The sequence below is a fragment of the Ursus maritimus genome, unplaced genomic scaffold (genome assembly GCF_017311325.1).
Source record: "Ursus maritimus isolate PB19 unplaced genomic scaffold, ASM1731132v1 scaffold_11, whole genome shotgun sequence".
NCBI lineage: Eukaryota > Metazoa > Chordata > Mammalia > Carnivora > Ursidae > Ursus > Ursus maritimus.
In genome coordinates, this window is record NW_024423453.1 from 15,130,879 (window position 1) to 15,152,722 (window position 21,844).

General features: G+C 36.7%; 1 long non-coding RNA gene across 1 annotated transcript in view; it reads right to left on the reverse strand.

The window, feature by feature from the left end:
- The window catches only part of LOC103661793, a 209,658-nt gene that overhangs the window by 126,817 nt on the left and 60,997 nt on the right, over positions 1–21,844 (reverse strand). The gene's annotated exons all lie outside the window — the stretch shown is intronic.

A 21,844-nucleotide genomic window follows, 5' to 3' on the forward strand; every position in this document is an offset into this window, starting at 1 on the left:
GGAGAAATCAGAGAGAGGAGATGAACCAAGAGAGACTATGGACCCCGAAATAAACACAAGCCAGAAGGAAGGGGTGGGGGAGTGTAAATAAAGACTAGCACTGGCTGTTATATAACTAATGAATCGTTGAACACCACATCAAAACTAATGATGTACTATACAGTGGCTAACTGAATATACTAAAAATTAAAAGACTCTACTAGGGAAAGTAATTGCAGAGTAGAAATAGCAAAAGAACAAAATTAGAAATGTTGTGGAAGATGTGACTGAGTTGCTGCACCATAATAAAAGCTTTATAGAGGAGAATTGCAAAGGAAGTAGTTTCTTAAGATAGAATCTACCTGGAGAAGATTTTTGAAGATTGTTGAAGTGTGACAACAAAGAATGCAGAATATTACATAAACTTGGTTGATAAAGAAGTAGCAAGGTTTTGAGAGAATTGATCCAACTTGAAAGAATTTGCTGAAATGCCATCAAACAGCATCTCATTCTACACAGAAATCATTTCAGAAAGAGTCAATCACGCAGCAAACTTCACTCTCAGTCACCCCAGCCTTAGCAACCACCATCTAGATCAGTCAACAGTCATCAACATCAAGGCAAGACTTCAATTAACAAAAATTACAGACTCGCTGGAAAGCTCACAGATGATCACACAGTTTTTAGCAATAAAGTATTTTTTATTAAGATATGTACATTCTTTTTTGACATAATGCCACTGCACACCCAATAAGCAACAGTATGGTGTAAATATAGCTTTTATAAAGTTAAAAATTGAGCTACCCTGGCAGATCCAGCCATTGCACTACTGGGGTGTTTACCCCAAAGATACAGGACGAGTGAAGAAAAGGGCCATATGCACCCCAATGTTCATAGCAGCAATGTCCATTAGCAATCAAGGAGCCGAGAGTGCTCCTTCTTAACAGATGACTGCATTAAGAAGTTGTGGGTCCATATATACAATGGAATATTACTCAGCTATCAGAAAGAACGAAGTTCTCAACATTTGCTACAACATGGACGGCAAATTGGAGGAGATAATGCTAAGTGAAATAAGTCACAGAGAAAGACAACTATCATATGTGGATTTCTCTCATCTATGGAACATAAGAACTAGGTGATCAGTAGGGAAGAAAGGGATAAAGAAAAAGGGGGTAATCAGAAGGAATGAAACATGATAGACTACTTATGGACTACAGAGAAACAAACTGAGGGCCTCAGAGGGAGGGGGTGGGGAATGATAGGCTGGTGATGGGTAGTAAGTGGAGGGCATGTATTGCATGGTGCACTGCGGTTATACGCAGCTAATGAATCATCGTAGCTTTACGCCGGAAAAACCGATGTACTGTATGGTGACTAACATAATAAAAATCATTAAAAAAAAAAAGAAAAAAAAATATATATATAGCTTTTATATGCACTGAGAAAACCAAAAATTCATTTGACCTTATTTCATTATGACTTGCTTTATTGTGTGGTCTAAAACTAAACCCACAACATCTCCAAGAAAAGCCAAAGTATCAGAAAGTAAAAGTAACCAAAAGTTAATGAAATTTCTCTTCCAACTGATAAAAAGATTAAATAATATAAAATCTGAATATCACCATTTTGAACCCTAATGAATATGATCATTAAAGCTTCAAATTTGCAGAAAGAGTGATGAGACATTATATACTTTCTAATGGAAGTACACCACCACCTAAAACATAGCCTGTAAAACCAACAAGAAATAGAAACTGAATCTGGATCAGTTTAGAGAAATTCAAGGGACAAAGAAATAGCGGATCAATTACATGAGGTGGACAGCAATCAATAAACATCAGACTTGAGAAACTTCTCAGATTAAAAACTCCATTTCTTCAACAACGAAAAACATTGCAAGTAAAGAAAATGAGATGTAGGAGAAATATAAATGTAAAGAGACTTAAGATATATCAACAAAGTACTGTATGTGGACTAATTTGGATCTCAATTCAAACACACACACACACACACACAATAATAATACACACACACACACACATATATAACTGGAGAAATTTGAGCACTGACCGGCTATTTGAGAATATTAGGAAGCACATTTAAGTTTTTAAAAAATTAAAAATACTGGTAGATGAAATTATATCTTTTCTTTAAATTTGTTTTAAAATAATTTATGGGCTGTGGGTGGGGTACAGCTAAAAATAAGATTCTCCGCTGCCCATTTATTATTGAGAACGAACTACTGGAGCTGGATACGGGGGCCATTAATTCATTACACAATTCTTATATATGTTTAAAATTTCCTATTAACATGAAAAAGAAAGGCTTACACCAACAATGGAACGGGCCTCTTAAAGGCATAACTGACTTTGTCAGTTTTTGGTGGACAAGTTTTTTGACTTCACAGCCAGCTTAAACTAGTGTCAAACAAGTAGTAAATCTTTACTTGAGAAAAAAAAAAAAAAAAAAAAAGGGTTGAGAAAAGGCAACATTTAGGGCCACACATACTGTTAAATGCAGCACAGACAAATATACCAAGCATAGGAGAAGCAAAAGCTGGCTACAGAAAACTGAACAGAATGTTCAAAGCCCTTGAAATAATGAACACTTGGTAAATAGAATTCTTTCCCGGTGGCCGTAGTGGAACAGAAAGACCCTCCTGTCTTTCCCTTTAGATTTAAATTCAATTAGCCAACATATAGTACATATTTAGCTTCTTGATACAGTGTCTGGAAGTGATTCATCAGTTGCATATAACACCCAGTGCTCATCACATCATGTGCTCCTCCTTAATGCCTAAGTATCACCCAGTTACCCATTCCCCCACCCACCTCTCCTTCTGCAACCTCAGTTTGTTTCCAGAGTCATGTCTCTACTCTAGTTTTGTCTCCCTCTCGAGATTTCTTCCCTCCCTGCAGTTTTCCCCCTCCCTTCCCTGGCGATCCTCAGCACTGGCTTTTATATTCCACATATGAGCGGAAAACCATAATTCATGTCTTTCTCTGATTGATTCTATTTCACTTAGCATAATACCTTCCAGTTTCATCTTATGTTGACGCAAATGGTAGGTATTCATCCCTTCTGATGGCTGAGTAATATTCCATTGTATATATAAAAACATCTTCCTTGGAGTCCATTCATCTGTTGAAGGACATCTCGGCTCCTTCCACAGTTTTCTGGGTTATTGGGTGACATTGCCGTGTTGGCGAACACTGGGGTAGGCCCTTCTTTTCAATACATCTGTATCCTTTCGGGCAAATATGCAGTGGTGCAATAGCTGTGCCTGGCGAGGCACTATTTTTAACTTCTGAGAAACCTCCACGCTGAGTTTTCCAGAGTGGCTGTACAGCTTGCATTCCCACCAATAGTGAAGAGGATTTCTTCTCCACATCCTTGCAAACATCTGTTAAGTTCCTGTTTCCCTGCTAATTTTAATGGCTCTAACTAGTAAAAGTGTAAGGTACATCTGTTCATGGTTTTGACTTGTATTCTGATGACAAGTGATGGAGCATTTTTTTTTCGTGTGTCTGTTGGCCAGCTTGTGGTATGTCTTCTTTCAGAGAAGTGTCTGTACATGTCTTCTGTCCATTTAACTGGATTATTTGTTTTTGGGTGTTGAGTCGATAAGTTTTACAGATCTTGGATACTCACAGTTCTTTATCTGATATGTCATTTGCAAATATCTTCTCCCATTCAGTAGGTTGCCTTTAGTTTTGTTGACTGCTTCCTTTGCTGTGCAAAAGTTTTTTTTATCTTGGGGTTCTGCACTGGTCATGCTAAGCTGCCTGCCCTCAGGGCGTGATCCTTAGGTCCTGATTCAGCCCACATCAGGCCCGCTGGAGCCTCAAGCTTCCCTCTCACCCCTCTGCTGTGGCCCAGCCTCTCGCTGGCTGTCTCCTCTCTCTCTTGTCAAATAAATAAATAAAAATCTTTTAAAAGTTTTTATCTTGATGAAGTTCCAAAAGTTCAACTTCTTGCTTTTGTCTCCCTTGCCTTTAGCATGTCTTGCAACAGGTTGATAAAGGTCGAAGAGATTGCTGCCCATGTTCTCCTCTAGATTTTGATGATTCCTGTCTCACATTGAGGTCTTTCATCCATTTAAGTCTATTTTTGTGTATGTGTGTAAGAAAGTGGTCCAGTTTCATTCTTCTGCATGTGGCTGTCCAATTTTCTCCAGCAACACCTTTATTGAAGAGACTGTTCCTTTTTCCATTAGATATTCCTTCCTGCTTTTGTTGAAGATTAGTTGACCATAGAGTTGAGGGTCCAGCATTCGGGTTCTCTTATTCTGTTCCGCATTGATCTATGTGTCTGTATTTTTGTGCCAGTACTGATTGTATTGGATGATTAAAGCTTGTAATACAGCTGAAGTCTGAACTGGCATGTCATTCATTGCTGGTTTTCTTTTTCAACATTTTCCCGGGTCCTTCGGCCTTTTGGATCCATACAAATTTTAGATTGCTTGTTCCAGCCTGTGAAAAAGCGCTGATGGTGTTTTTGATAGGGATTGCATTGAATGTAGATTGCTCTGGGTAGCATAGACAATTCTTGGCTTGTCAATGTTTATTCTTCCAAACCATGAGTATATGAAATGTTTTTCCATCTCTTTTGTCTTCTCCAATTTCTTTCACAAGGTTCTTGTGACAAAAGAAGGAAGTCAAACTCTCAATTTTCAGAGTATTTACATGATACTCTATGTGGAAAAAACCCAAAAGACCTTACCCTTAAAAATTAAGCGCTAAAACTCATACAGCAATTCAGCGACATGGCAGGATACAAAATCAATGCACAGAAATCAGTTGCATTTCTTATACACTAACAATGTCACTGAAGAAAAGAGAAATTAAGGAATCAATCCCATTTTTGCCAATTGTAATAAAAACCTAAGATACTTCCAGGAATAAAACCTTAACCAAAGAGGTAAAGGATCTGTACCCTCCTCTCTTCAACATCTCAGTGACTAATCACCTTTAAAGTATCAGAGTTTTTGCTGGTGCTGGAAGGCAAGATGACAAAATACCTGCTCGCAGGCTGGAAGAAGACACTACACACTTTAAGAAATGTACAGTAACCGGAAAGCACTGTAACAACTCCAGAGATTAAAAAGCAATGAAGTTGGCCAGAAGGAGTGAAGACTGTTTCAAAGAAAATCTCGAACTGTCTTAAGAATCAGGTGAAATTCACTAGGAATGATAAAAGATAAAGCATAAGAGACTATGGGATCTGGAGAAACGAGAGGCTTCAAGAGGGTGGAAAAGTGACAGTCTGTGGATGGGAGCAAGGTGAGGGCAACGTATTGCATGGTGCACTGGGTGTTATACTGCAACTGAATGAATCATGGAACTTTACGGCAAAAACCAGATGTACTGTATGTGATCAATATAATATAATAAAAAAATAATTATAATAAAAATTATCTTCTTTAATAAAACACACATGGTTTTACTATAAAAAGAACTCTAAATCTTAACTAAATATTTAAAATGTTTTTATTTTTATTTATTTTTATTATGTTCAATTAGCCAACATACTAAGTGGTAGAAGTATATAATTTCTCCAACATAAAAAATGTTGCTTAAAAATATAAATTCTCAATGTTACATGTACATGGTAAAATGTAAGCAGTAGATAAGGCCATTAAACAAAAAAACCAGAAGTTTGTTATGCTATGTCCTATATACTAGTCTTAATTTCTGAGGATCACCGTAACCATTTGATCTTTAGTTATTTTGTCATGATTCCTCAGTAACTCTTAAAAATGTTAACGCATTGATTTCTTGCTTTATTGATATATCAACTTTAAACATATCAGTTGACCCTACAGTGAAAGGTAAATTAACCACTTGCATTCCTATTAGCTTATTGGCTATCACTTTAATATTCTTTTTTATCATTATCTTAATAATAACAACATGCATCCTCATCTTACATTATTTTATAAACCTAAATTAGTAAATACTTTTTATCATTCTCTAAACAGGTAAGAATCTTAAAGTTTAAGTCCACTTACCACACAACTACTGATTGTTATACTATTATTATATAATTATAATTTCCTTATATATGTTAAACTTTACAGACATTATTACTATTTTTTAAAGCCATCTATAGCATTGTATTTATAAAAATATTTACTCTTTCTGGTAGCTCTTCCATAAAGATAACAATTTATTGTATTCTAGTGTCATTGTCTATGTTCAAAATTCTAGCTGACATCTTGACTCCAGTTTCTTTGAAGATATCTTTTCCCTTTCGGCTTCAGAGAATTCTCTCTCTTTCAAAAGTTAGATCACTGATGTACCTGCCTACAAGAATTTATCCTACTTGGGATTTGTAGAACTTCTGCAACTGTGGTTTTGGTATTTCATTTTATGAAAATTACCCTAGGCCAGGTTCCCTTCTTAAACATTGTTTTGCCTCATTTTCTCTTAAGAAGAACTGTTTTTAAATGTTAACCATCACACTGTTTTCCATGTCTCTTGTGCTCTTCCCAAATGATATCCCTTTTTATTAAGTTTGTTATACAACAGTGTTTAATTGACACAGTTTTCCAACCAACCCAAAAAAATGCTCAAATAAAGAGAATTCTGGGATGCTAATCAGACTATGCCAAGAACCTCTTGACCTTCCAGCAGACAAAGCTTTCACTCCCTTTAGAAATAGCTTTCTTCCATACTTCGCCACTCTATACATTCCAGGGAGGAGTAGGGGTGGACCTTAGTCACGTGCCACCCACTTTTTCTACTCTACTCATCACTCCTGCTCTATCGACTCATGTTACTTACTAGAATTCCATCAGGAAGAGCAGTTTGATATCCACAGCAGCATTGGCTGCTGTAAAAATTCACAACAGAGATCCTCTATCTTTCATTTTGTTAGGAATTTGCCCTTTCGTATTTTTCTTTATTTCCTTCATTTTGCTATTTTAACTTAATTTTTATTGGGAAATACATCGCATATAAAGAAGATGGTGAAATATTTATATACAGTTAAAGAATAATAAAATCAAAACCCATAAGCCTATTATGCAAGTAAAGAAATAGAATATTACCAATATCTTAGAAGCTCCTCAAACGCAATTTCTTAAATGTATACTCCTCTCTACCCCAGGAATAACCACTGACATGATTTTTTTAATTCATTTCCTTAGTCTTTTTTTGCTTATGATTTTTACTAAAACAATGTAAAAATCTCTAAACAATGTATTGGGTTTTTTTAATAATCAACAAGGACAAACGCGCTGTGTAGGATTAAAGGACAATATAGCCATATCACATGAAAGCTCCAGGAGAGAGGGCGCCTGGGTGGCAAGCAGCGTTGCCGTCTTGCCTTCGGCTCAGGCATCCCGAGTTCTGGGACCGAGTCTCCACATCAGGCCTCTCCCGTTTATGAGCTCGCTTCTTCCTCTCCCCTCCCCCTGCTTGTGTTCCCTCTCTCGCTGGCTGTCTCTATCTCTGTTAATAAATAAATAAAACTTTAAAAAAAAAAAAGAAAAGAAAAGCTCCAGGAGAGAGATAAGTTGAATGATTCAGTTATAATCAAATTTTAGCTTTACTGAAATTTTGCATATTTAAAAGTTGCTAGACAGATGGATCTAAAGTTTTTCATCAAAGGGGGAAAAAATTCTGTAATTACGTATGATGAACAGATGTTAACTAGACTATTTATGATCATTTTGGAATATATACAAATATTGGAATCATTACGTATACACCTGAAACTAATAGATTGTATGTCAATTATACCTTAATTAAAACATTTTTTCAGCTTTTATTGAGGAGTCTATTAGTCTCCTGGAGGAATGCAATGCAAGAAGAGGTGAGTCGGAATCCCTGGCTTCTGCAGTTGGTTACTTAGGAGCTATAGTAAGAAACAAAGATTAGACATCAGGCATAAAGATGGTAGAAAAGAATAGACTGTTCTATATTTCTCTCTTCCAGGTACACCATGACTAGCAGGAGGTCAGGACAGAACAATTCTGTTGGGTGAAATGAGTGTCCTCTTTGTCAACTGATTCAGGCTGTAAGATACGAGAGGAATACTCAGAAATGACATCCAGGTGGGAGTATTGGTGATAGATGAAGGGTATTGAAAGGTACAAAATTCCAGTTAAAAAAATCAAATGAATTGTCAGAGATAAAAGTATAGCATAGGAACATAGTCAATAATATTGCAATAACATTGTATGAGAACAGATGATGACTAATGGTGAGCTGAATGAGTAATGGTATAGAATTGTTAATAATATATCGTCACACCTAATGTAACTACTGTATGTCAACTATTCTTCTTAAACAAAAGATAGGAAAGAAATGATATCCACACCTCAGAATACCTAATACAGATACAAAGTGGGGTCAGGATCATCTGAACTTTGTCTTCAGCTTAAAAAGATAATATAATGAAAAATTAAAAGATAATACAATGGCAGTGGGGATATAGTGATGACAGCTCCTCAATAAACCCATCTCCAGGTCAGATCTTCAGAGATTCCTGACTCATATATCCTACTTGGCACATGCACTTAGATTTTAGTGGATATCTGAACACAATGTCAAAGATACCATCTCACCTCACCTTCCCACCCCCAGAATCTTCCTCCAAATACATCCTTTCTCTCCATTTCAGCTGTGAAAACAGCCCCGCATACTTCTAGGAGTCTTCACAAAACTTTCAACTCATCCTTAACTCCTTTCTTCTCTGGTCTATCCTGGCCCCTTTAGAAGACAAAATTTGAGTAACGACTGAAGGATTTGGCCAAGAAGTTATTTGGGATATGAGCACTTGGGTGTTATACTGAACTGATGAATCGTTGAAACATTATATCAAAACCAATGATGTAGTATACCTTGGCTAATTGAATTCTAAATAAAAATTTCTAAAAATTATATTGACTGGAAGAAAATAGCTAGAACAGTACCTTAAGGGAAGTCTGTCTAAAATCACAGTGTGTTTAAGAAATCGCAAAAGGCCATAGGCGTGACTAGCATGACATGAGAGCTGCAAGTATTTTGAGAATGTCAGAGAAGCAAAGGGAAGACTGTGAGCCACTGTAAAGATATATTAATTAGCTTTACCCTATGTGAAATAGGAAGCCTTGAAGCTCCTCAGGCAGTGAGGAGTCAATGATCTGACTTAAATTTTGTAAAAGGACTACACATTATATAATTTATTGCTTAATAGTTTATTTTTTGTTTTCCTCTCCTGACAGTAAAACATAAGCCCCATGAAGGCACACATACCTTTGTCTGCTTTGTTCACTGGAGGCATGCCAAGCACCTCAGCAGATAGTGGATACACAAGTATCATTGATCATTAATGTATCAATGATACATAAGGCTCGTTCGTAGAGTTGGTGACTAAAGGAATGAATATGTTCATTCTATGGGATCACCGTGGTCACTATGAACTGATGGCTATGTCTCTATGCAAAAGAGTATCTCCAGCATCCTCCTCAGATTCCTTTCTATTTTCCAAATTCCCTTCTTGGTTTATTCTCTTATTTAGATAAAAGGTGTAGTAAAAGTGTCATTTTCAAGACCTTGATATGTGAAAATGTATTTTATCCTCATTTGTTATGGTAGTTTGGTTTATACATTCCTGTGTTGAATTTTTTTTGTTTTCAGAATTTTGCCTGCATGCTTAGTAGTGTTTCTGACATCCAAATCATTTGGAGATATCCAAATCATTTTTATTCTGATCTTTTGTGTGATCTTTTCTTACTTGGAAAGCTTCTTATGAATAGTGGGATTGTTGTGTGGGTTTTTCATTTATATTTCTTTTGTCCCTAGTGCTCTAAGTATTTCAAAACTATGAGCCTTGGTAAATATATTTTTTCATCCACTTTTCTGTACTCTGTAATAGAACCTTATGCACCGTAATTCATGTGTTTCATCTGGAAGAAATTTTGAATTATTTTGTTAATGGTATCACCCATTGTTTTACTATTCTTTCTAGAAACTCTATTATTCATATTTTAATTTCTGTCACTGGTTTCTTACTTTTCTTGTTTTGTATTCCTATTTCCCATCTGTTAGTCTTCTTTCATCTTAAAAAATATTTTCTGCATAATAGCCAAACTTTTATTTAGTCTGTTCATTTCTCCCAGTGTTTTTACTCTCCATGAGTTCTCCTTATTCTCTGAACTTTCTTTATTTCATGCTGTTCTTGTTTCATGCATGCATCATCTTCTATATCTGTTTATTAAAGCTTCTTTCTTCCTCCTGAATTGTTTCTTCCCAAATCTGCTTTTTGTTGTTGTTGGTTTGTTAGTTTGGGTTTTATCTTCAGTGTTGAAAGCTCTCTAGGTATCTGGTAGTCCTTGGCAATCTGCTTTATGATAAAGAGTGCAAGATTAAATGCTGCTTGGAATCTCTAAACACACAGTGGTATTTGTGATTTGGGAGTATTAATCATAAGGTAATGGGGTGGGAGGCCTTAGGGGAGAAAAACTCAATGTTATTATTTACTAAATATTTTCCAAGAAATTATAAATAAATTCCTAAGAAAAATTCTTTTTTATTTTTTAATCTCCTTCCCAGAGGTAAAAATCTTCCCAGAGCCTCCCAACTTTCTAGAAGTAGAACAGTATTTCTAGTCTAGGATTGATTATTAATAAGATCAATTAATCTTTCTTTTTTGTGAATGATATTCTCTCCATGTAGAGGTCCCTCTTTTTTTGTACTCTCTAAGAATAGAACACCTGACTTCTGCTAAGGTGGGTGGCCAAGGGGAGGTACCTGGCAGTGTAGTGGGTGAATAATCTAAAAGATTCCAGGAAGAGAATAGAAAACAATCAGTGAAATTAACAGAATAATTCTAAAAGAAATCCTTCCAGAACTGAAACACATAAATTACCAGAGTTAAAGTCTCCACTGAAAGTTTAGAAAGTGGATAAAAATATGTCCACACCAAGACTTAAACAGCTTCCACCCCAGGCTTCTTGATTCTGAGCACTTGGACCATTCTCTAGTTTCAGAGGGATCTCCGATATTGCTTTCCTGGGCCTCTTTGAGGATTCTTGCAGTGCCTTGGACTGGTTTTTCAGTTATCCCCATGACTAATCATTTTTGGTCATTGGGTCTGTGAATCACTTATTTGCACATCTTTTAATAATAATATTTTTTATTATATTAGTTCAGTCACACATATGGTACATCCCTGGTTTTTGATGCAAATTTCCATGATTCATTATTGCATATAGCATATAACACCCAGTGCACCATGCAATACATGCCCTCCTACTACCCATCACCAGCCTATCTGCTTTTTGACATCCCCAAATCTATTGTGATCTTCTCTTTTCTTTGCACAGTGGGGAAAAGGATTGGCTAATCATGAGCTTCAACTGCCAGCTTAACCACAAGCAGTTATTAAAACTTTTAAAATTGCAAGTGTAACTTTTAGGTATTTTAAATTAAAGGTATATATTTAAAATTAGAGACATAAATTCTAAGAACATTCTATGAAAAATACTGACATACATAATTATACAATATTTGAGATAATTTAGTCACACATACACTTTAAAATGTTTATTTGAACTCTGCTCTCAAATTATTTTTTCTAGCTGATATTCTTAGCACTCAATGCTAGAGCAAGTTCTTTAGGCTAAATAGAAATGGCCAACCTTGATATTATCATCATACCATAGTATCACTTAGAATACATTTCAGCGTGCTAAGGGTGGGTCATTCAAGAGGGACAAATAGACTGATTCGATTTAAAAGTACTCTAGTAGAAGTCACGTTTCTGACTCATTAAAGTCAACTAAAACAATAATATAGTTTTCAATCAATCTATTCTTTTGCTTTTGTAAAAACTTTTCTTACTTTGGAGTTATTCATTTGAACTTGAAATTCCCAATTGTGAACTATAAAATTTGATAAAATGTTTTTTCTGAATCTACTAATGAATACGAAGATAAAACAAAAGCTTACATTGGATCCTTATGTATATATTTTTTTATTTTTTAAGTGGTATTTTAAATTTCATGTTGACCTGCATAGGATGATAGTCATTGTAGTTGCTTCCTATATAACTCATGCTACAGCACCAAAATTCTATTTTGAAAAAATTTTAAGCACTACTTTTAATTATTATATACCTTCTAAAAAATGAAGTGCACTCAATAGTAAGTTGTAAAGAATATTCAATACTGCCTAAAGACCAATAACACTTTTTATGTTAAAAATTATTAAATTGGATCTTTAGCCAGTGGCATAAATCATTTAATTTAAATTGAATTTACTCTCCCAATCAATATTTGGCTTCTTTTATAATTAGTAAATTACCTTTATTTTAATGATATTGCTTTTAAAATAAAAAGGCCAAAATGTTCTTCTGACAACAAATATAGTCTTTCATCACTGCCTGAAGGGCATCTTTGTTTCCTGCAGCTACTGCTAAATTATAGTCACAATTGAAGCATCTGTCCTTTACTCGAAACTTCAGTTAGTTTTTAGGATTATTTTGCTTTTCTTCAAATAGCTAGAATTCACATAAAGACATAATGATAGGCAATTTCCCTCTCTCACACCAGTAGCTAAAGTATTTCATGACAGAAGCAATAAAATATTTAACTCTTTCTCAAAGTTGAATAAGCAACAGAATGTAGTAAAGAGGGTAGGCTCTAAAGTCAATCATTCAACAAATACTTACTGGAGCACCTGTGGAAGCACCTTACTGGAACATGGTAGAGCAAAATGACTCTGACCTCATAGAGTTTCTAGTCTTCGGGTGGTGGCCTATGTCTCCCACAATGCTGTGTTGTACTTGAGTTTTGTTGTTGCCTGATTTAATCGAGCTGTCTTTGACAGTGGATTTTGCCCTGTGTGATTTAGCTACCTTGCTGTTCCATTTATATCATACACAGAGACCTCACATATTTATATTCTCTAAGTCCTGCCAATTAGGTTTTGTGTTCTCTGATCAAGGATTCATACCACCCTGGCCTTAAAACCCAGTCTCTATGCTTACTTACTAGTTTTACTAGTCTGAACCTCAGTTATCCTTATGTAAAATGGGAGTAATATCAGCTTACTTCACAGTTATTGAACATAAAAATTATACCTAAAATATTTAGCACAGTGGCACATTGCCAGCTTCAGGTAGAATTATAGGTAATATATTCCTAGTTTAATAAATGAGCAGAAGCAGTATGTTTCTTTTAAAAATTAAGATGAGGCTTTTAAAGACCATGTGAGTAAATAGGTAAACATAAGGTCTTATTTTTTTATTGCAATTTTCCCAATTATATGGTAAAAAGATTATCTCTGCCTAAAACATTTGGCAATGATCTTGAAAGATTTGGGAGGAATATTAGGCACTTTGACATAATATATTGATATATATGATATTTATATCTATTAATTGAATTTATTTTACACAGAATAATTCCAGTAACTAACCCATGCCTCCCTAAGACAATTTTTATTAGGCCATAAAACATTTTTTCCAACTAATCATGACCAAAGCAGATGGAAAAGGACTTCACGTAGTGCTCCGGTTTATAGTGAATTTTGGTTCTAAAGGTTTACAAAAATGATTTTATTTCAGAGTGACTATCATTCCTTTGAAATAGGGAAGGAAGAACTTCAAATTTAATCTCATATGAGACAAATCACAAGTTACAGAGACCCTAAATCACTTTGAATATGCTTGAAAATAATGAGCAGTACCTGATCTCCACCATCATTCCAGTAGTAGACTGTTCTGTCTCCATCAAGGGCATGGAAACTAACTTTGGCTTGGGAATGAAGAGACACAATATAATCTAACACCTGATTAATAAATTAATTTACCAGATAAATATCTATTGAAGTTTTATTATGCATTAAGCATAGCTTAAGACACTTGAAGCATAAGGGTCAACAATATTAGGTCCCTGCATTTGTAGAGCTTAAATTTTACAGTGAAGAAGAGCAAAAAGTAACGAAATATATTCACATAGAGTAGGTTAATTTGAGATGGTGAAAAAAACTATAAAGAAAATAAAATAGTCAGATATAATAAAGAATGGCTGTAAAGGACTAATGTCACCAGACGTGGCAGAGTAAGAAGGCCTGGACCTTCCTTCCTCCCTCCAAACACACCAATTAGATTACAACAATTCAGTGTGGAGTTACTTCCTTTTGTGAGAAATTCAGAAACTAACTGAAATCCATCCCTGCACCATAGGCAAACACAAAACCAGAATGAAGCTTAGGAGATACAGCAAATCTTCTGTTCAGAGTTACTACTCCCTAGTGCAGTACCATATGATCAGGGAAGAGATCCCATGGTCCCAACTTCTCCCTAGAGGAAGAGAAAAAGTTCGGTTCACATTCAGTCAGTCCAACTTTACTGAGGGGCTCCTCACAGGGCTGACATCTGTCTTTCAGAAACCAGAGAGTCAAGGACACAATGAATTAGCAAAGATGCTCCAAACAAAGGAACAATGTAAGTCCAGAAATTGACTCTAGGGCAATGAAGTTATATGATTTACTCAGCAGAAAATTTAAAATTACTGTTGTAAAGATGTTCACTTTAAAGCATTCAGTTTTGCTTTCAACTTTATGTAATCTTAGTTCTGAGTTAGATCTGCAGATGCATAGAGATAGTTCGTATTTATGTATTGCACATAATTATAAGCATTCAGCATTGATGCTATATTGTATCGTGTAAATACTAAAAGCCATGTACAGAGGGGAGAAAAAAAGGTTTTCACTAGCTGTCAAGAGAACAATCTTTACCTAAATGAGAATTTCCACAGAGAGGTAAAAACATTAAAAAGTACTAAAAAATCATGGGGCTTGAAGAGTAAAATAATGAAACTGAAAAATTCACTAGAGAGGTTCAATCAGAGTAGATCAAGCAGAAAAAAAAGAAACTGAAATCTCAAAGATAGGCAAATTGGAAATATTCAATTAGAAGAACAAAAGAAAGAATGAAAAATGGAAGTATAAGTGACTATTTATAGGGGCGCCTGCGGCACAGCGGTTAAGCCGGCCTGCCTTCAGCTCAGGCGTGATCCCAGCTTGCCAGGATCGAGAGCCCCATGATCAGGCTCCTCTGTATGAGCCTGCTTCTTCCTCTCCCACTCTCCCTGCTTGTGTTCCCTCTCTCGCTAGCTGTCTCTATCTCTGTCAAATAAATAAATAAAATCTTTAAAAAAAAAGAGAGACTATTTATAGGTCAGGCCACATGCATATCGATATGTACACTGGGATTTTTCAGAAGAAGAGAGAGAAAGGACCAGAAAGTTTATTCAAAAGAAATAATGGTTGAAAATTCCAAATGTGGGAAGAAATGGACATCTAGATCCAAGAATCTCAAAAATACCAAACAATACATAAATAAATCCACAGCAAGATTATAATCAAACTGTCAAATGTCAGATAAAAAGAAATATTTGAAAGCAGCAAGAGAAAAGAGATTCGTTCCTACAGGGAACCCTCTCCCCTTACAAGACTATCATTGATTTTTTCAGGAGAAATCTTGTAAAAGCCACAAGTGGAGTGATAGATATTTTCAAGCACTAAAAAGAAATAACTGCCAAAGAGAATGCTATACCAGCAAAATTGTCCTTCAAAAAGTGAAGGAGAGAATAAAAACTTTCCGACAAACAAAAGCTGAGGGAAGTTTATCATCCAGTAGAACTACTTTATAAAAAATGCAAGAAGACAGTTCAAGTTGAAATGAAAGGACAATAAACATAAATAGCACAGCATGAAACTCATTGGTACACTGAAATATAGAGACAAATACAGTATGCCATATTATCGTAATGGTACTGGGTCAAATCACTTTTAATTCTAGTATAACATGTCAAGAAAGTATTAAAAATAACCAAATTAAAAATATACTAAAATATACAATATGAAAGATTAAATTGTGATAACCAAAATAGAGGGAGAAATTATATTTTTTAAATTCAATTGAACAAGGTTCCAGCTTAAAATAAATGTTACAACTATAAATATTTTATATATGCCTCAAGATACACTCACACACATGAAAAAAAAAAAAAAACCAAAAAACTATACAAGTCAAGCAAAATAAAAGAAAAAAGTATCAAAGTATAACAATACCAAAAGGCAACAAAACATAAAGGAAGATAGCAAGAGAGGAAAAGACAAAAAGAACTACAATACATAATAGAAACAATTAACAAAAGGGTAATATTAAACCTTTTTAATCAATTATTAAAAAGTAAATGAATTAAAAATCCAATCAAAAGACATGGAAGTGCGAGGAACAAATATTGTTAAAATGTTCGCTAGTCGTGGCTTGAAGATGCGAGGGACCCCTTTTCAGCCAGTTCCCTGGCGCAGGATAGGTACTCAGCACCTGAACATCCACGTGAATCAGCCTGAGACGCAGGAAGATACATATAGATCTCTACAAATGAACATCTCCAGCGCCTTTAGTATTGAGGACGAAGAGGGGGCCGTGAAACCGCATCAGATATCGGAAGATAAAATGGAAAGTGGGAGGGAGCCGCCGATGTCGTGCGCCGGGAAGCGGTAGCCACTGCATCGGGGGGAGCGGGCGGGACTCACGGACCGGCACCCTGAGACAGCAGACTGAGACATTGAGCCAGGGAACCGTGTAGCCACCAGACTGAAACCAGAGTACGGTAAGTCTCTCACGGATCCAGATGAGACTGGGAGCCCGGGAGCAACGGGGCGGCTTGGTGGCTGGCGGTGCTAGGAAACACAAAGGACAGAGACGACCAGCCCTGGAAGTGAGGGCTGGACACCGGGGTGGGGCGCATATCCTGGGACGCTTGCAGGGGTGGAGAGCACCAACAGAAAAGGAGTTCAATGGCCAGAACTATCAGTGGAGAATGGTCCGGCGATCCCGCTGTTCTGAGACAGAGGCTGAGATTCAGCCACTGCTGCTCTGACTCTCAGAAGAGGCACAGCAAACAGCCAGGGAAAGCTGCCAGCAGAATAAAAGCCTGAAATACCTACTCACAGCATGCCCATCCCCATCCCTCTCAGGGACAGGGTGACTCTACCCAAGCAGGGTCAGCTGAGTATCGGCGCAGCAGGCCCTCCCCCAGAAGGCAGGCTGAAAAATCAAGAAGCCCACATTCCTAAGATCCCTATAAAACAAGGGACACAGTCTGGGTCCGGTGAATAATTTGGGCTCTGACAACCCCGCAGAACCTCTCCTCATCAGAATAACGAGAAGGAGACATCCCCAGCAAAGAAAAGATAATGAGTCTGCGGCCTCTGCCACAGAACTAATGGATATGGATATAACCAAATTATCAGAAATGGAACTCAGAGTAACAATGGTCTAAGATGATGTGTAGACTTGAAAAAGTATTAACGTAAAATGTTAATAGAATTTATAGAATCTCTAAGGGCCGAAATGAGATTGCAATCTGCAGAAATTAAAAATTCTTGTGAGCCAAATGCAGTCAAAATTCAGAGGCTCTGGGCCAGGGGTGAATGAGGCAGAAGAACGATCACGAATTGAGCTAGTTAGTAAAAGAGAAAGCTAAAATAGAATCTGGACTCATAAAATCCACGCCTCAGGATGTAGGTCTGCCGGAGATTACTGATCACATGAAACGTTCCAATGTCGTAGAATCATTGTACTCCTATGCGGGGGAGGAAACAGAGGTCTAGAATGAGATAATCTTTGAACCAAATATACATGAAAACCTAACAGCAAGGAAACAAACATTCGTCGTCCAAGAGGCAGAGAGGCACCTCCCAAGCTCAACCATGACAAACTCACACCATCACGTCACAGTGCAATTCGCAAACATTAGAACTAAGGATACAGTATTGAAATCGCCAGGGCAAAGAAATTTCTCACATACCAATGAAGATAGAATCACGGACCTGTTCACACAGACCTGAATAGAGAAGGCTGGGGCTTTAAATTTCAAAACTCTTTTCAGAGAAAAACATGCGAGCCAAGGATCCTTTATCCAGCAAGGCTCTCATTCAGAATTGATGGAGATAAAGACTTTCCAGAATGCACAGTCATTGAACAATTTCAGTAACCACGAAGCCAGCCTCTACAGGAGATATACGGGGGTTTGCAAGTAAAAAGGTCCCATGAGGATGACACGGAACAGAAAGTCACAATCAATAGAAACAAAGACTTTACTGGCAACATGCATCATTAAAATCATATCTCTCAATATCAGTCTCAACTGAAATGGCCTAAATGCATCCCATGTAAATGCCACAGGGCTGCAGATTGGATAAAAAGACATGACTCCATCCATTTGCTGTCTACAAGAGACTCATTTGAACCTCAAAGATACATCATGACTGAAAGTAAAGGGATGGAATCACCATCTTTCAGCGCCCAATGGACCTCAAAAGAAAGCTGGGTAGCAATTGTCTCATCGGCAGTGATTGAGATTTTAAACTAAAGACTATAGTTAGAGACACAGAAGGGTACTATCATTATTTTAAAGGATGTATCCAAACAAGTGGATATGATCAATTATAAATAATATATGCCTCCAACAGGGGAGGCAAGATACACAAGTCCAACCCTAACCTACAATAAAGAGACATATAGATAAAAATACACTAATAGTAGGGGACCTAGCAACACTCACTCATCAGCAATAGACAAGATCACCTAAGCAAAGAAACAGCTAAAAGTAAACAAGAGCTTGCCATACTGGCTAAGTTGGACTATAGATATATATAGAACACACACCCAGAACCAAAGAATACTCATTCTATTTTAACGCCCATTGAACTTTCTCAGAATAGACATCATGTTCTGGGGTCACAAAAGCTCAATCCGATACCAAAGATCTGAAATTATTCCCTGGCATTATTCTCAGACCACAATGCTCTGAAATTGGAACTCAACCACAAGGAAAATTTGGAGGAAACTCAAACACTTGGAGACTAAGAACCAACTGTCAGGAATGATTCGATAAACCATAAATCAAAATCAATTTAAAAACAATTTATGGAGACCAACGATATGAAACACAATATCCAAGAACTCGTGGATACCGCAGGCAGTCCTAAGGGGAAAATACAACCATCCAGCTTCTGCACCAAAAGAATAGAAAATTAAAATGCAGTTTTTATATTCTCCCTCAAGAACCTGGAAAGCAACATATAGGGACAGCCTAATCCATCACAAGATAAGGAACAGTTGACAAATCAGAGCATATGAAATCAAATGAATTAGAAACCAAAGTGAAGAGGCAGATCACCACAGAACTAGAAGCTGGCTCTTTGAGAGAATTAATAAATGACAGACCACTGACAAGACTTTATCCAAAGAATAAAGAAAGGACCCAAATTAATAAAAATTATGAATGAAAAAGAAAGAGGTCACAACCAACACCAATGAAATTAGGAAGGATTACTAGAAACTTTTATCAAACAGCTTTATGCCAATAATTAAGCAATATGGATATGAGATGGAGGCCTTCTTGAACCCTATAAACTACCAAGACTGAAACAGGAAGAAATTGATTTTTTTAAAAACAGGCCAAGTAATTATGAAGAGATTGAGTCAGTGACAAACAACATTCCAAATAACAAAACTCCAGGCCCAGATATTCCTGTGGAATTCTATCAAACATTCAAAAAGAAATAATACCTATTCTCCTAAAGCTATTTCAAAAGATGAAACAGAATGGAAAGCTACTTAAACTCATTCTATGAGGCCAATATTACCTTTGATCCTCAAACCAGCAAAAGACCCCATCAAAAGGAGAATTACAGACCATCTCCCTTAATGAATATGGATGCCAAAATCCTCAACAAGATCCTGGCTAATAGAATCCAACAGTACATTAAAAGGATTATCCATCATGACCAAGTGGATTCATCCTGGGATGCAAGGCTTGGTTCAACATTCCGCAAACATCGATCAGTGTCTTTAGATTTATCCAGAAAGAAAATTCTAAAAATCATATGATTCTCTCACTAGATGCAGAAAAAGCATTTGACAAAATACAGCATCCTTTTCCTTGGATTAAAAACCCTTCGACTGTAGGAGATAGAGGGTACATTCCTCAATCTCATAAAAACCATCAATGAAAAGCCTACAGCAAATCATTGCGCTCAATGGGAAAAGCTGGAAGCCTTCCTAAGATCAGTGGAACACGACAAAGATGCCCAGTCTGGCCATTACGTTCAAACACGTACCAGAAGTCCTTGCAACAGCAATCAGACAACAAAAAGCAGGATAAAGGTCATCGGAAATCTGCTGCAAAGAAGAAGTCAAAATGTTCTCTCTTCGCAGAAGACATATACCTATATGGAAAACCCAAAAGATCCTTATTCCCAAACTATTAGACGTTCATAGAGCAATTCAGTAATGTGGTGGATACAAAATCAATGCTCAGAAATCACTATTTTCTATACACGAATAACTGAGACTCGAAGAAAGAGAAATTAGGGAATCCATTCCATTACAATACCACCAAACCATACGTTACCTTGAATAACTTAAACCTAGAGACGTAAAGGATCCATATTCTAGAAACTAGCAAATCACTCTTGAGACTTGAATGAAGAACAAAATGCTTGGAAAAATGATTTCCATGCTCATGGATCGGAAGAATTAACATACTTAAATGTCCAATGCTCCCATGAAAAATCTACACTTTCACGTATCCCGATCAAAATACCGATGACATTTTTCAAAGAACTGCGAACAAATAGTTCTTAAATTTGTATGGAACCAGAAAAGGCCCCAAATCGCCAAGGAACTGATGAAAAGGAAAAAACAAAGCTGCGGGATCACACAATGCCGGATTTTAGCTGTACTACAAAGCTGTGATCACAGAAGACAACATGGTACTGGCACAAAAACAGACACTAGACTAATGGAACAGAATAGAGAACTCCAGAAATGGACCCATCGGCTCTTTTGGAGAACTAATTTGATAAAGAGGAAAAACATCCGGTGGGAAAGACAGTCTCTTCAATAAATGGTGCTGGGAAATTGGAACAGCAACATGCAAAGAATGAAATTCTTGACCACTCTCTCACCATACACAAAGATAAACTCCAAATGGATGAAAGACTCGATGAGACAGGAATCCATCAAAATCCTAGAGGAGAACATAGGCAGCAACCTATACGACATAAGCCACAGCAAACTTTTTCATGACACATCTCCAAAGGCAAGAGAAACAAAAGATAAAATGAACTTGTGAGACTTCATCAAGATACAAAAAGCTTCTGCAAGCCTAAGGGAAACAGTCAAAACTAAGATGGCAGCTCCACGGAATGGGAGAAGATATTGCAAATGATGCGGACGAAAAGACTCGGTATCCAAGATCTGCAAAGAACTTCTCAAACTCAATACGAAACAAATAAACAATCATAAATGGGCAGAAGATATGAACAGACACTTTTCCAATGAAGATACTATGTACAAATGGCTAACAGACACATGAAAAATGTTCAAAAATCATTAGCCATCAGGGAATTCAAATCAAAACCACACTGAGATACCACCTACGCCAGTTAAAATGGCAAAATTGACAAGGCAAGAAACAACAATTGCTGAGAGGATGTGGAGAAAGGATCCCTCCCTATATTGTTGGTGGGAATGCAATGGTACACCCACTTGGAAAACAGTGTGGAGGTCCTTGCAAGGTTAAAAACAGAGCTCACCTTATGATTCAGCTTGCACTACTGGGTATTTATCCCAAAGATACAGATGTAGTGAAGAGAAGGGCCATATTCACTTCAATCGTTCATAGCAGCATTGTCCCCACAATAGCTAAATCGTGGAAGGAACTGGAGATGCCTCTTCAACAGAGATGACTCGATTAAGAAGTTGTTCCATATATACAATGGGAATATTATTCATTATCATCATGAAAGAACGAGTTTCAACCTTCTGCAACATGGACAGCACT